Raw genomic sequence first — 15,381 nt, forward strand, 5'->3', positions numbered from 1 at the left:
GAATTGACAAAGATCAAAGAATTCAAGATTTCGGAAAAATCAGAAAATACCTCACGACGTGAATCACGATGGACAGGTAAAGTTTTAATTCATGTTATGGTGATTCATACTTAGTTATAGGCATTNGAGCTTCGCAGAAAAATCTTCCGTCATGGTGTACCCTGGACAACATTCCTTGTTCCGGTACAAGGTGCTGATTTTGGAAAGAAACTTTCTAATCCTACTCTGTTTTGATTCTAAAGTCTATAAATAAGCTATTGGGGTTCTCTAACTTAAAAAGCATCACGAAAATACATATTTGAGAAACCCTAGAGGCCTGGATTTCATCTAAAACCTATTTTCTACATATTAGCCTCTTTTAGGTCAAATCGGAATATTGTAATGCCGATTTGATCTCCGCTTTGCTTGGAGTTTCTTTTCCTGGTTTTCTACGATACTCCTAAGCGAAGGATCACCATAATCATGATGCTCTTCATGACGGCGTCGTGGATTCGGCGTGTTTGACGGCGGTTCGTGGATTCGGTTCGTGGGCTCGTGGATTCGAGTGGCGTCGTGGATTCGGCGTGATTGGAGCTTCGTGGATTCGAAGTCGGGGCGTTCGTGGATTCGAACGTGAGGGCGTGGACAACCCAGAGGATTGCGCGAGATCCATAGGAGGTCAAGAGAGGTTGAGTCCGTGGAGTCGGTAAATCACCTTGTAATATTTTCTCTTAGTGGATTGTTTTTCGCGTGTTGGTCCCGTGGGTTTTTTCTCCAAATTGGATTTTTCCCACGTAAATCTCGGTGTGCTTTTTATTTTCCGCATTTATTTTTATGGATCAATGGTTTTGCTCTTTCTACCTATTCACCCCCTCTACAGTATATATACATCAATAGATCCTTGGACTCCTCAAAACTCAAATTGTATCAAGCGGATCTCGATAAATTGTTAACCTAATACGAAGGTGGAACATAAATCATCCTCCCGCTTTCGACGGCAACGAATTATTTATTGGAAAGTTCGGCTGAGAGCTTTTCTTAAATTGCTAATCGATACAGGGTTTGGCAAATCAATTGAAATTGGGTGGAAACTACCGATAGAAAAGGTCGTAATGTGAAAAGCCAAAACCACGGAACAAAATGGACAAAAAGAAAAACGAGTTATCTTCGCTTTAACGCAAGGCATAACTCTTTAATCTTAAATGCATGTCCAAACGGAGTTTACTCTGTTTCGCATTCAAACGCCAAAGAAATTGGATACTCACAAGTACGCATTGAACATCTCATAGGGTTTAAAGAAAACGGCAAAGATGGATGAAAATGAGACCTTTACCGAGTATTATACGCGTCTACAAGACGTTGTGAATACATGTGCTAACTTGGGAGAGAAAATTCCGGATTCAAAAGTTGTTCGTAAAATTCTTCGAACTCTTCCGGAACGTTTTCGGGCTAAGGTTGCCGCGATCGAAACGGTTAAACATCCGGACGAGATGAAGGTCGAAGCGAACGTAGCTCTTTATTAAGAGCGGAGTTTGTTATTTTTCTTCCGGAATGGGTTCCTAATAAGGACGTAATCTGTCGTGAATTTCTGCCACTGGACAATTGTTGTATTCATTGCTATGACTTGGTCCTATACCAGGAGATAGCCAGACATGACCTGAACCTCAAGGCTTGGATCAAGATAGTGTCACGTCCCGAGCTCCGCCTATTTGGTCAGATTCGGGCACGTCAACAGACGCCGAACGGACAGCACCTTCCCTGTCCGCCCAAGGCTCCAACAACAAGTATAATCATGCAAATCAAACAACGAGATTGCAATTATACAAGGCTTGCACGAGGCCAAGCAACAACCACAAGTAGTGAAAGCTCTAAGCTATTACATACATCATACTACCATACACATCATATTTGATTACTTTTAAACCAAATACAAATGAACTAAAGTTATTACATTCATTCTCTTTGCATTCATGATTCATTTACATCACATAGTCATCCAACCAAAATACATGGATCTAACATCTCTTGCATCACTTGTTCAACAAAATAAAAGTTGAAACATAAACAAAAAGAATGACTATAACTCTGGTGGCCGCTAGCTACAGCGCTAAACCCTTGCCTCGATCCTCCACCGCCCTGCTCGCACTAGGATCTGCAGGGTTAGTGGTGTGAGAACTACAACGAAGTTCCCAGTGGGTTCGGCCGCCGACCTCACCGATTTGCCCACTAGGTCTATTCAAGCATATGTATTTCAAAAAAAGGAAGATAACAAACCAACTAATGCTACTACTAATACAATGCCTGTAAGAAACTGATCAACAGATAGATAATCATATGTATGATAACTATGCATGCATACTTTTCCACATTCACTTTGGCTTTTACCCAATTAACCCGGTTAACACTTGTTAACCCCAAAACTCACAACCCAAAATCCCTCTCAATCGGGGGACTCGAACCGCCCGAGGGATCGTCTTCGGGGACCGCTTTCGCCGTGGTGTCAATTCCGGAACGCACCGCTTGAGGGGGAGCTAATCCCTCAAGCCAAGACTATATGTGAGTATGATCCAATCCCCAATTTGGAAATGTATAGCCACACTTGCTACTTTGCCACAAACCACAATGCAATAATAGGCTTCTATCTTGTCATATATGCCACTCTCTAGGCCACACTTGTTATAATGCCACATTTGGTTTAACCTTGTTTAGTAATTCATCTCTCGATGCCAATCTCGTCGCTAATATCAATGTCACCTTTGTTTACTATTATCATAGTCCATATCTCACATTCACACAAGTATAGGATTCCAACATATATGTCTCATTTGGTTCTATACATGTTTATCTACGTTAAAAGTATACAATTCAATCTCAACCAACATTCATATGTAACTACCCTATCATGCATGAATGACACTATTCATATATGCTCAATAAAAAGGCAACATAGATATAGAAGGGAATTCAATGATTCTGGATAGCACCCCCCACAGTGTAGGAATGCCAAGAAGCTACGGTTCAATTTTCGTAATTTTTGGACGCCTATTCTCTCGCCTACGGCAAAACGAAGCCAAATTAAATTTTTTTTCAATAACTTTACATAGACTCGTCGGAACAGCGAACCGAGTCCGTAAACGAATTAGAAATACCTCCAATTTGATTTCTACAATGTCAATTTATCTTTAAGCCAACCTAGGGCAAAAGCCCAAATTTTGATGTCCTAACAATGTCATTTTGCCATCTACCTCGGTTTTATCTTAGAACTAAGTAAAAACAAGCTTAAAATCATCTAAGAATTTCTCTAAAATCATTTCTAGGTCATTTGAACCATCCCAAGGGCATATAAACCAAACCCTAGAAATCCACCATGAGAGCTCATGGAGGAACATGAATTTTCATGTGTTGAGTTCACTACTGTGAACAAGAGAGGAGAGGTGTGGGGTCATTTATAGGCTGTTACAATTGCAAATAAGCCCTCCTTCTATTCATATTTACAGTAGACTCAATATGCTGTTCGCAGAATGGGTTAATCGGTGACACGGGATTTAGTCACCGGTTAACAACAGTGTACCGGTGACAGATAGTGTCACTTCCCTATGAATGTTTGGTCGTCCGCTCGGGTTGTTGCTATTGTGTGCGGGTTTGAAAGGTTTGATACGAGCAGATAAGGCTACCAAGTGTTTTGATGACCTTAGTGGTTACAAGTGCCTAGTAGCAGTGGAGCATGTTCGCGATATCCTAAAATAGATCTCGATGACTGTGGGGGAAGTCAAGTTCCCCATCTTGGTGCAAGTGCTTAGTTGGAAAAGAGAAAGGAATGATGCATCACCCTCGCCTTCTCTGGCAGGAGGGCCACAATGGGGTGTTTCCAACCAAAAAGACTTAAACAATAGACACCACAAAGGCTGTAGGGGAAGAGGCAAGCGGTCTAAAAAGAAAGGCTCGGTGTTTGCTCAACATGGCACCTAGCCTTCATTGGAGATTAGAGATAGAAGACGGTGCGTCGTGCCAAATATAGTACAAGCAGAGGTTGTGGAGGCAACTGGCAATAGTACCAGTAGGTCCCTTGTCCCCATATATGGTGAGGGCATACTCTCTACACCCACTGGTGAACCTACTAGATAATTGACAGATAGGCAGGTGGTACGAGGTAGGAAAAGCAAAGATGGCATTCTTTCCAAAAAAGGTTTTGGAAGGAATGAGAGAGAATTACTTATTGCTAATACCTATATTTCTTAGAATGAAAATATTTTCAAAAGCCCTACCCCTAAATGAAAGACCTCTGGAGATGGATTTCTTGTGGCGCAAGCCCTCCTCCCTACTCAAAGTGTTTGGTCCTCGATGGATGCAATGGGTAATAAAATAACAAAAAAAATTCTAACAATCAACTTGGAAGCATTAAATAAGAAGGTTAGTGGGCTTACATGTTTGAAGTCTAGCGAAGAAAAGGCCTATCCTAAAATTAATAGTAAGTGGGTTACCCCAGGTAGGGCCTATAGCCTAGGGTTGGACATGGGCCTTGTGGGCCATAGAGTGTAGTAATTAAGAGGGAAGGTAAGTCTCGAGAACTCTCTAGAGAAGGTTAGGGGACTCGTAGGTTCTGATGGATGGGCTAAGGGATAGGCCATAGTGATTTTCTCTTATTTTAAATGGGTCGTGTTATCAAGGTTGCATAACGTTGCTACTAGAGAGACGTTAAGTCCTAATCCTTATAGGCTATGGATGTTAAGTGATTTTCTGGGAGAGTTACTTGGGCCCTTAAGTCTATTTTTTGAGCAGAGGGTGCCTTCACTGCCACAAGAAGAGCCCGAACTTGATCTAGTCCAATCAAAATTTGCCAACACCAGAACTAGGACGGGTCAAGCAATGGCATAGCTGTTGCTGCGGGAGCGCATGACCAACCCAACTGCGCAGAAGGGCTTGAGCGACTCCTCGCTTATGCTTCAAACCAGTAGCATGGCCAGGACAGGGGTGACATTGTCACCGACCTCAAGCAAAGAAGGCGGAGATTAGGTACAATGCGCTGCTAAGGTCCAACCACTAAGCAAGGTGAGCCCTCGCCTTGCATCCCGATTAGACCTCAATCTTGGCTAAGGTAGAAGCTCGGAAGAAGACTATCTTAGAAGGTGACAAACAAAAGATAGAATCCTGCAACCAGGAAGATCCAAAAAAAAGTCTGTTGTGCAGGGTTACGCTAAGCAACAAAGATGTGCACAACTTCACGAAATTCCTATTAGCTTTTGCTTAGGTTGTAGTACCTATAGGGATTCAGATTTTAGTAGTCGCTCTCCGTTTTTTTCTATATTTCAAATATATAATTGGAATGTTAGGGGACTGAATGATCTTGGTAAAGTTATATAGTGAAGTATGTTGTATCCAAATTTAAGATGTCTCTCCTATGTTTTCAAGAAACCAAAGTGAATGAAGTCTCTTACTCTTTTCTTTGCTCAGTCGCTTGGTTATATTTTGATAAGTGCTATTTTCTTTCGTCTGTGGGGGCGTCAGGGGGCATGATCATCTGTTGGAACTCTAGAGCCTTCTCTTACACCAAAGTTTTTTTTAGATATTATTTGTTAACAACCAAGGTGAAACATATCGCAAGTGGCATATTTTTTATTTAACAAACATCTATGGACCCCCGATGTGGGATGGAAAAGAGGACTTCTATAGGAAACTGGTGTTATGGATTTTAGTACTGGCATATTTAGGGGTGGAAACGAGCCGAGCTCGAGCGAGCTTACCTCGGCTCAAATTCGGCTTGAAATTAATTTCGAGCCTAAATTTAAGCTCAAGCTTGGATTGAAATTAATTCGAGTCGAGCTCGAGCAAGCCTAATTTCGAGTCAAGCGAGCTCGAGCCCTAAACGAGCCGCTTGAAATTCTCAACATCATACAATCAATAGTTTAATTTGTATAAAACATTATCTATAATTTGATACAAAAATATGTCAAATAGTTCAAAGTACAAAATAATTATATAAAATATAGTATAATATGAAAAAAAAAATTATGAGTTGAATATCAATTGCTTTTCCCGTCTCACATGTCTTTTCTTTCGCCTTCATCTCCATATTCATTCATTTTCATTTGCAATCAAAATAATAAATATATCAGATAAATATGATAAACTCCAATCATATTATAACTAAAATTAAAATTTCTATATAATAATAATTTTTACTTAAAAATATGTTGTATATTTTCTAAAGCATAGCATAATTAATAGCTAAGGTACGGCTCAACGCGGTAATATTTACTTTGGTAACTGTGAGGCTTCCGCTTGGTCACTAGGTGAGCAGACAGAAAAGGAAAGAAGATGAAATATATTGAAAATTTAGAGCTCTGTGAAAGAAAGAAAGAAAAGAAAAATGTATATATTAGGAAATTGCTATTTTAATTGTCATTGGGTTTATTTTATTGGGCCAACAACATTGCCCAATTTAACTAACAACCCCAGACTCAGCCTATATATAATTAAAATATAATAATTTATATATTTTTTAAATATATATATAATATATATAATATATAATATATATATAATATATATAATATATTATATATAATATACTATATATATATGTGTTAGAATTACTATCTATCGAAAATATAGAGGATTTGATGTTTTTCGAATTTTTGACACCTTTGATTAAGAATTGTATGTTGGATATTGCGTCCCCCTAGGATTAAATAATACCCTAGGATTTAGTGGTCCCTACAAAGATAAAATATTTAATCCAAAGATAAAAAATGATTAAAGGGAGTTAACTCTAAGAATCAAAAATCGAAAAGCACCAGATCCTCTATACTTTTGATAGCATAGTACTCTACTATATATATATATATATACTATATATATATATATATATATAATTCGACGCTCTTCGAGCTTTCGAGCCTAATTCGAACGAGCCGATAATACCAAGCTCGCTTGAAATGAATTTCGAGCCTATTGTTTTTTTGTTCAAGCTCGGCTCATTTAATTTCGAGTCGAGCTCGAGCGAGCCAAATATCGAGTCGAACGCGAGTCAAACGCGAGCCGGCTCGCTCATTTGCCAGCCCTAGGCATATTTCCCGACAAGCTGTGACAAGTCATTATATGTCGTGGCATATTGATTCAGAGTTTTGAAGAGTTCGAAATACAAAAAGTTCCAAATGAAAACCCGAAGACTTAAGGTATGAATTCATGATGCTTGATAAGTTTTTACAATATTAGTAGTGATTTATGAATATATATAAGTCATTGAAAGTCATTAAAATTGAGAAAAATTATAAAAATTAAAAGTTAAAATTTTTCTACTATAAGGGTCAGGACCTTCTGGAAGGATCCGGACCCTCAGGATCTAGACCTTCTGGAGGATCCGAATCCTGAACAACTGATTTGCTATTTTGCGGAGAGAGTTTGGACCCTGAATAGAGGATCGAAATCCTGAACCCATCATGAGTTTTAAGCATCTTGAACCCTCTAGATATTTGATAAATTCTATTCAGATCTCTTAGTTAAATCTTACAACTGGCTGCACTCAAGGGAGCCTACAGGAGTAGGTGGGTGGCATGTAGCGATTTCAATTTTACTAAGAATCAGTTTGAGAGGAAAGGAAAAAATTGGCTTACTAAAGCGATGTACTAAAGGAAAAAATTAGTGTACTAATCTTATAAACGAACTTGAAATGAGAGATTTACCAATTGGTAACCAATCTTTTATTGGTCAAACATGCAAAGTTGCCGAACCTTGGCTAAGTTAGACCGTCTAATTTTCATTGTATGGGACCAAATATTTTTCCTAACAAAAGTAATAGCGATGCCAAGAATTATGTCAGATCATTCGCCGATACTGCTCTAAACTAGTAGTAAAAATTTTAGCCAAATATTCGGATTTAAGGGAGTCTGGTTGATGCTTGAAGACTTTAGAACTTTAGTTCTAGTATGGTGGAATGAGACGCCAAGTAAAATCTCTAAAATCATAACTTTTGTGACTAAAATTAAACATTATCGTGAGAGGGTCAAAGAATGGAGTACAATAAATTTCTATAGTATCGCGAAAGCTAAGAAGGAAAAATACTGAAATTGGACCTCCTAGAGGAACAACAAAGCTTGTCTCTATAGCAATAGAAGGAAAGGAAGCACCTAATGCAGCAACTGGCTACTATTATTGGGGATGAGGAGTTACTGTAGAAGGCTCGTGCCAAACAGCAGTGTTTAAAGGAAAGGGGTGGGTTACAAAGTTTTTTCATGCAATTGCTAATGAGAGAAGGTGTGAAAACTCGATTGACGTGATAGAGGATGAAAGTAGAAAAATTTACAGAGAGAAAGATCAAGGAAATATTTTCTTAACATATTCAATGAGATCTTTGCCTCAGTTGACCTAGGTAGTCGGTCGATCGGAGACAGGAGCAGCCTTTTCAGGGAAAGAGCCATCCTAAATCCTTAGATGCTTACTTCACCTTTTTCCTTAGAGGAGATCAAAAAAGCAACTTTTCAGCTGGGCAGACTTGTTTAATATTTTTCGAGATCTACATGACGGTACCTTGAATACGAGGCCCATAGATTACTCGTATATTTATTTGGTACATAAAAAAGAGGGGTCAACGTGAGCCAACGACTTTAGACCCATTAGTCTGATCAATAGAGTACAGAAGATCATCTCTAAGGTCATTGCCAATACACTACAAGGTGTTTTGCAAGAGATCATCTCTCCTTCACATTCAACTTTCTTAAAGGGTTGGTTAATCTTAGGCCCTTTTATGATAACCAATAAGTTAGTAAATTAGGGCTCGAAAATAGGAGTGGAAAATGTTGGTGTTAAAGCTAATTTTGAAAAGGCTTATGATAGAGTGAATCATGGGTACCTTCGAAAAGTCATGTGGTAGTTAGGAGTGAACCACAAATGGTGTGGGCGAGTTGACCAATATGTTTCCAATGCCAAAATTACAATTCTAGTTAACGAGCTCCCCTCTAAGGCCCTGTTTGGATGCATAATTAAAAAACTCCATGGAATTTTTATTCTATGGTTTTGATCTAAATGAAATACGGAATACTATAACTACAAAAAAATTCCACAGCTTCATTTTTAAGCTGTTTGGATACATATCATATAATTCCACAGTATTTATAACAATTAAATTTCTAAAATTTTAAAATTCAAAATTCAAAACTCAAAATTCAAAATTTAAAATTCAAAATTTAAAAATAAAATTTAAAAATTAAAAATAAAAATTCAAAATATAAAATTAAAATTTAAATTTAAAAATTTAAAAAGTAAATTAGATTTTATGTTTTAAATTTAAAATTTGAAATTTGGAATTTGAAATTTGGAATTTGAAATTTCAAATTTGATATTTGAAACTTTAAAATTTAAAACTTAAAGTATACCATTTAAACTTTAAATTTTGAAATTTAAAAAATCTATAATTAAAATTTTAAATTTCAAATTTAATAATTTATAAATTTACATATTTATAAATTTAAAATTTTAAATTTAAGTTTAAATTTAAATTTTGAAGATTGAAAATTAAAAATTAAAAATAAAATTAAAATTTGAAATTTGAAATTTGAAATTTGAACTTTTTGAAATTTGAAATTTGAAATTTGAAATTTGAAATTTGAAATTTGAAATTTGAAATTTGAAATTTGAAGTTTTTGAAATTTGAAATTTAAAATTTAAAATTTGAAGTTTTTGAAATTTGAAATTTAAAATTTAAAATTAAATTTGAATTTTAAAATTTTAAAATTTGAAATCTAAAATTTTTTGTTGAAATTTAAAATTTAAAAATTGATACATCTTTGGGAGCCCAAAATGGTGGAATTTTTTTCCTTTGGTTAAAGTGGATTGTAAGTTTACTCCATTTTTTGGAGTATAGTATAACTATACTTCAAAAATTACGTCATTTTTTTTTCTTCCAAACGCTTCATAGAATTATTTTCCTACCAGCGTAGCATAGTTTAACTATGCTACGTTTTTAGAGGTATCCAAATGGGGCCTAAGTGAATCAAGGTTAAAAAAGGTTTGTACCAAGGTGACCCTCTATCTCCGTACCTCTTTCCCTTAGTAGCGGAGGGATTAGCGAGAATAACAGAAAGAGTAAAGAGAAATACCTTCTAAAAAAAGTAGGACAAAATGAGAAAAATAAGGTCGCAATTATCCAGTATGCAGATGACACTATCTTTTTTCATGAGGCAAAGAGAAGGCAGGTGAGAAACCTTTTATTTGCTTATCATATTTTTGAATGAGCTTCTAGTCTAAAGATAAATAAGAACAAGTCAGAGCTATTCTACCTATGTAGGAATGACGGCAAAGGAGAGAGGTTGGCCAATGACCTTGGATGTAAATTAGAAACCTTCCCAGTCCGCTATCTTGGGTTAACCCTCACAAACAAACGGCTTCGAAAGGAGGACCACTGGTCCATTATAGGTAAGATAAAAAAAGGAATTGTAGGTGGCAAGCTAAACTCCTCTCTCAAGGAGGTGGACTAGTTTTGATGAACTCTGCACTCTTGAACCTATCAGTAAACTTCTTCTTAGTGTTTCGAGCGCCCAAATGGGTTCTATGATGCATTGAGGCCCTCTAGAGGCCTTTTACTAGAAGAAAGGAACTACTATTGTGAGAGGACACTATCCATTGCATTGGAAATTAGTATACAGGAGCAAAAAGAGGGCGGTCTAGGAATTAAGGATTTGGCAAGCATGAATGTTGCCTTATTGGCAAAATAGTAGTGGAGGCTTCTCTCGAATTCAAGTCACCAATGGGGCATCCTACTTAAAGCCCTATAATACTCCCAAATGAGAGCGCTGAAAGGAGTATCCTTCATACCACACTCACATAGGTGGAGGAGTGTTTTAGAGATTAAAGATACTTTCAAATGTAGTGTTACCTACCTGATTAGGGATGATAAAGTTGCAAGCTTCTAAACTATCCTTTGGTATGGAGAGGCTCCGCTGTGTTCCTTATATCCACACATCTTTAGGGACGATGCAATATGAAAAAAAAAATTGTCGGGTGAGCAACTGCTTCGAGATAATAGGTGGGCGACGTGATATCGGCTGATTTCATCCTAATGATGCTATGTGATGGAGAGTCGATACAGGAACTAAAAGACACACTCTCTAACCTCACACTGAATAATAGAAGGGATGAAGTTAAATGGAGATGAGCCCATTCCGAAAAGTTTTCTGTCAAATCACTCTATACCTTCCTATAGGATGGTGGAGCCAACATTAGGAGCTTTGCACAACTATGAAAAATTCGCACCCCACTAAAAATCAAAATTTATTTAGTTAATTTTGAAAAGAAAAGATGCTTTTGGTTAACAATTTATGGAAAAGGGGTTGGCTAGGAACGCAGGAATGCGCACTATGCTCAGACAAGTGTGAGATGATTGACCCATCTATTTGCTAATTGTGAAATTATCTAACTATTACTGGAGCATTCTATGCCTAATAATATGGAAATTCACAGTTGCAATTCAGCATATACACTTTGGGAGACGAGTCAACTTAAAGGAGGCATCTTAAGGTTGTGGGAGCTAGTGACAATCGCCAATACCTTGTAGGTTATCTGACTTTAATGAAATAGATAAATTTTCCAAAAGAGAAAACACTCGCCGAGATAGATGTTAGTGGACGCTCGTACATCTCGGGACCTCTTGGATAAATACTGTGCAACGTAACCCTCTTGTCCTCTGGTTATTTGATCTTGTAACTACTCTTTTTGCTCTTCTACTCATCCTTGAGGTTTTGGAGGCCTCTCTTTCTTCTTTGTTTTCCTTTTCTCATAGGCATGATTGCCTTATTATGTAGCCAAGTTTATTTTCTAAATGAATGAAGCGATAACATGCCACCAATTTTTCAAAAAAATAAAAGTTGATATATGAATAGTATTGCTCTTTTTAATATAGTAATATTGTGGGCCACTATCTTAAACCATCACCACCACCACTGTCCCCACTCCCTTCTTTGACGTTCGATCGAAATTTTAGAAGGTTGTTGCAGATTCAAGAGGCCGTAAAATGAGTACGATAGTCTGACAAGTTCTTCACTGGATTTATTATAAATACGATATTTTACAATAGTTGTTTATTTTTCCAACATCAAGAAACTAGGGCAAGGGCCCGTTTTGTAAAAGTATAGGCGAGAATCGAAACCCTAATTAAACTTAGAGATGGAATCCTCCATAACAAATTAGATAGAATATCTTAAAAAATTATGGAGGCAACAACAGTTTGATAAAAATACAAAATCTTGATACTCCTTCACTATCAATTAATTGTGCCTTCAGGGAAAAGAACCTTCTCCATATAAAACCGCCCTTTTATTAGAGGATTTGGATAAGAAGTACCAACATAAAATGATACTTCGCAAAAGTCGTGGCTATGCATTGCCAGCAAGCTTACCTTGTTGAAACTGTGTTAGTAATTTAACTTCTGATTCCTGTGCTTCAATTATATGAGGTAAATTTGTGCAGACAACGCCAACAAACACAAGGTCACGTCCAATAACTCTCATCCTTTTTAGTTCCAAGGCACTTTAAAGGTGTTCAATGCTTCTTTTTTTTTTTTAAATCTTTTTCCCCATGCTTGGCTCAATCATTCGTGCGAACAATGTGCATAAAGGTTTTTGCAACAATGCATTTCTCCTTCTCTTTGTCTCACCATTTCTTGTATTTATTACACAGTGAGAAAAGTTGCTAATCATTTCATTGGATTCAAATAAGCCCCTTTTTTTTTTCCATAAAACAACACGTATTTTTTGGATTACCTTCATTGGCACCGGAAAAAGTTTGAAATATTAAATAAAAATAAAATTGTTAAATATAAAAATATTTAAATACTGTTCTCTACAAGCTTTAAACTTTTAGAGAACAACGATTGTTTCACATGGTATCAAAGCATGATGTTCTAAGTTCGAGTCACGTCAAACTCCTAGCATTATTAATTTCCTCTTATTTAATTCAAATTCATGTCATGGGTCTAGCGAAAAAGTCTCGAGCCAAGACGTGAGGGACATGTTAAATATTAAAATATTTAAATACCGTCCTCAACAAGTTTAAGCTTTTAGAGAATAATAATTATTTCACAAAAATATTCAAATTATTTTTGTTTCATTTAATTGATCAAGTCCACATGTTAGACCAATCAGTTCGCGCCTATAGGTGAGGAATGTTTTCTACTTTTTTTTTCTTTTCTTTTTTTGGCTTTTTTATTGACAGATTCTATGAATTGAAGAAACCCCTCCTAAAGACCCATGTATTATATATATATATATATATATATATATATATATATATATATATATATATATTATGTAAGAAGCCTAGGCCTTGGGCCTCTAAAATTTACACTTAACACAGACTGTAGGGCATCTTTAGGGCTACTATCTGTTTGGTACAATAAAAGTGCTGGATATAAAATATTAAATATATACTGTTCTCTATTAAAGCGTTTAGGGGGGAAAAAAATAGTTCTTTAACAACTAACTATATCAATGACATTATTTACTTCAAAGCAGTTCGTTTCTTTGCAGGTTATAGACAATGATCACAAAAAGTATAATTAGAAAGGGTTGTGTACGTGCGTCGTGCCCCAGAGGCATCTTCAATGAAACCAAAGGATAATGTGTGCCGCTAAACCACTTCATGATATTGTTTACAAAGGATTATGTTAATCAATACCAAATAATTAATTGAAGAACCTAATTAAGAATTATAATTTGTAATTAGGGCCAATGAGCACATGCCACACTATAGCTCCTGCCCACATGGGCCGGGCCATTGCACGTGCAATGCTCCCTCTCCCTGCCCAAAATGGCTCACAAGATGACACGCTGTAGGGCCCATCACTTCTCCTCCCCCACACCCATTCCTTGTATCTTTCTATGCGAGTCCTTGAGAAGCCAAGCCACTCATGTGCTGTGGAAATGGCTGCATGTGATATGCTCTCCTCTCTATCCATCCATGCATTTACTTAATCGATTCACATGCATGCATGTATTGTAATGTGTAAGCTCTCTCTCTCTCTCTCTCTCTCTCTCTCTCTCTCTCTCTCTCTCTCTAGATCTCTAGATCTCTCTCTCTCTCTCTCTCTCTCTCTCTCTCTCTCTCTCTCCCTGTGCGAGGCAACTGATCAAGACGCGACAAGAGTTTGAGTTGAAATTACTCAGGACCTGTTTAGTTGATATAGTTATTAAGGTCATGTGATTAGAGATATCTGCGGTTGGATACAGTGCATTTATAACTACGTCCATCATGTGTGTGCATATATGTAGCTGCAAATGCTAAATTTATAATTTTTTTTATTTGGTTACATGCAGTTTGAAAGGTGTTTGGGTTGATAAGTTTATCCTGTCATATAAAATTGCTCTCTCCAGCTAATATAGCGGAAACTACAATCAATTTGAATGTAGTTTCATCCATAGCAATTGGCTCTTTTTTTGCAATTCCAACTATCGCGGTTGGTTATTTATATATATATGTAGACAACAAAACAATAAACTCAAACATGTACAAAGTTAAATATGCAATACATCTGAACGATATAAATGCAACCAATTAACCAACCTTCAAAATAATCTGTAGTATGATACAAACCCAGCTAATCGAAAATTACTTGACATGACGTTACAACTAAATAAGTTATATTTATGAACATGAGTTCAGTTCGTACACTATTGATAGCACATACTATTCACTTTTTCACTATTAGATTATTACTGTTACACCAACCACCCACTCAATTCTAAGCATCTAATGATGACAGCGTGAGTAGTATCGTACCATTAATAGCACTCCAACGTAGCTCTATGAGCATTTATCTTAACTTGATTAACCCAATTGTTAGACAAAAAAACGATCTGCCAATCTAAATCATCATCCCATCACTCACATCAGTCACATCCAAATACCCACTGTGACAAGCCAGAGGAAAAATTAAAATATATATATATATATACAACAGTAGCCCACCTTGTTACCTATCATTATTGGACCTTTCCAAGGATTTAGTTAGCTAAATAACAAGCAACTGTGTTAGAATGACTTTAAAATCTTTGTAAACATGCAATAAATGGATAGAGAAACGGAGTAGTCATCTGACACTTCTCATATGAGGATTCGTAGGCAACTAGAAATACCTCATCTGCTGATGTTTCCCTGCAGGTAATACAAGCACTGTGATGTCACTTAACGCAAACCATAGAGGCCCATAATGTCCCCATGACATAAGAAACATGTATCTATTATATACGAAGGAAAAAAAAAGGGGAAAGTGGGAAAAAGCTAACACATGGGCCAGTCAAACAGGATCTTTGTTAGCCCTACGTACCAAGAAGCCCCACTTTTCCAAAATTTTTACATTTATGCCATAACGGGGGATCTACGTTGGGCCTTGATGGCCCACCAACTGATCAACGT

Source organism: Ananas comosus, linkage group 2 (genome assembly GCF_001540865.1).
Source record: "Ananas comosus cultivar F153 linkage group 2, ASM154086v1, whole genome shotgun sequence".
Classification (NCBI taxonomy): Eukaryota; Viridiplantae; Streptophyta; class Magnoliopsida; order Poales; family Bromeliaceae; genus Ananas; species Ananas comosus.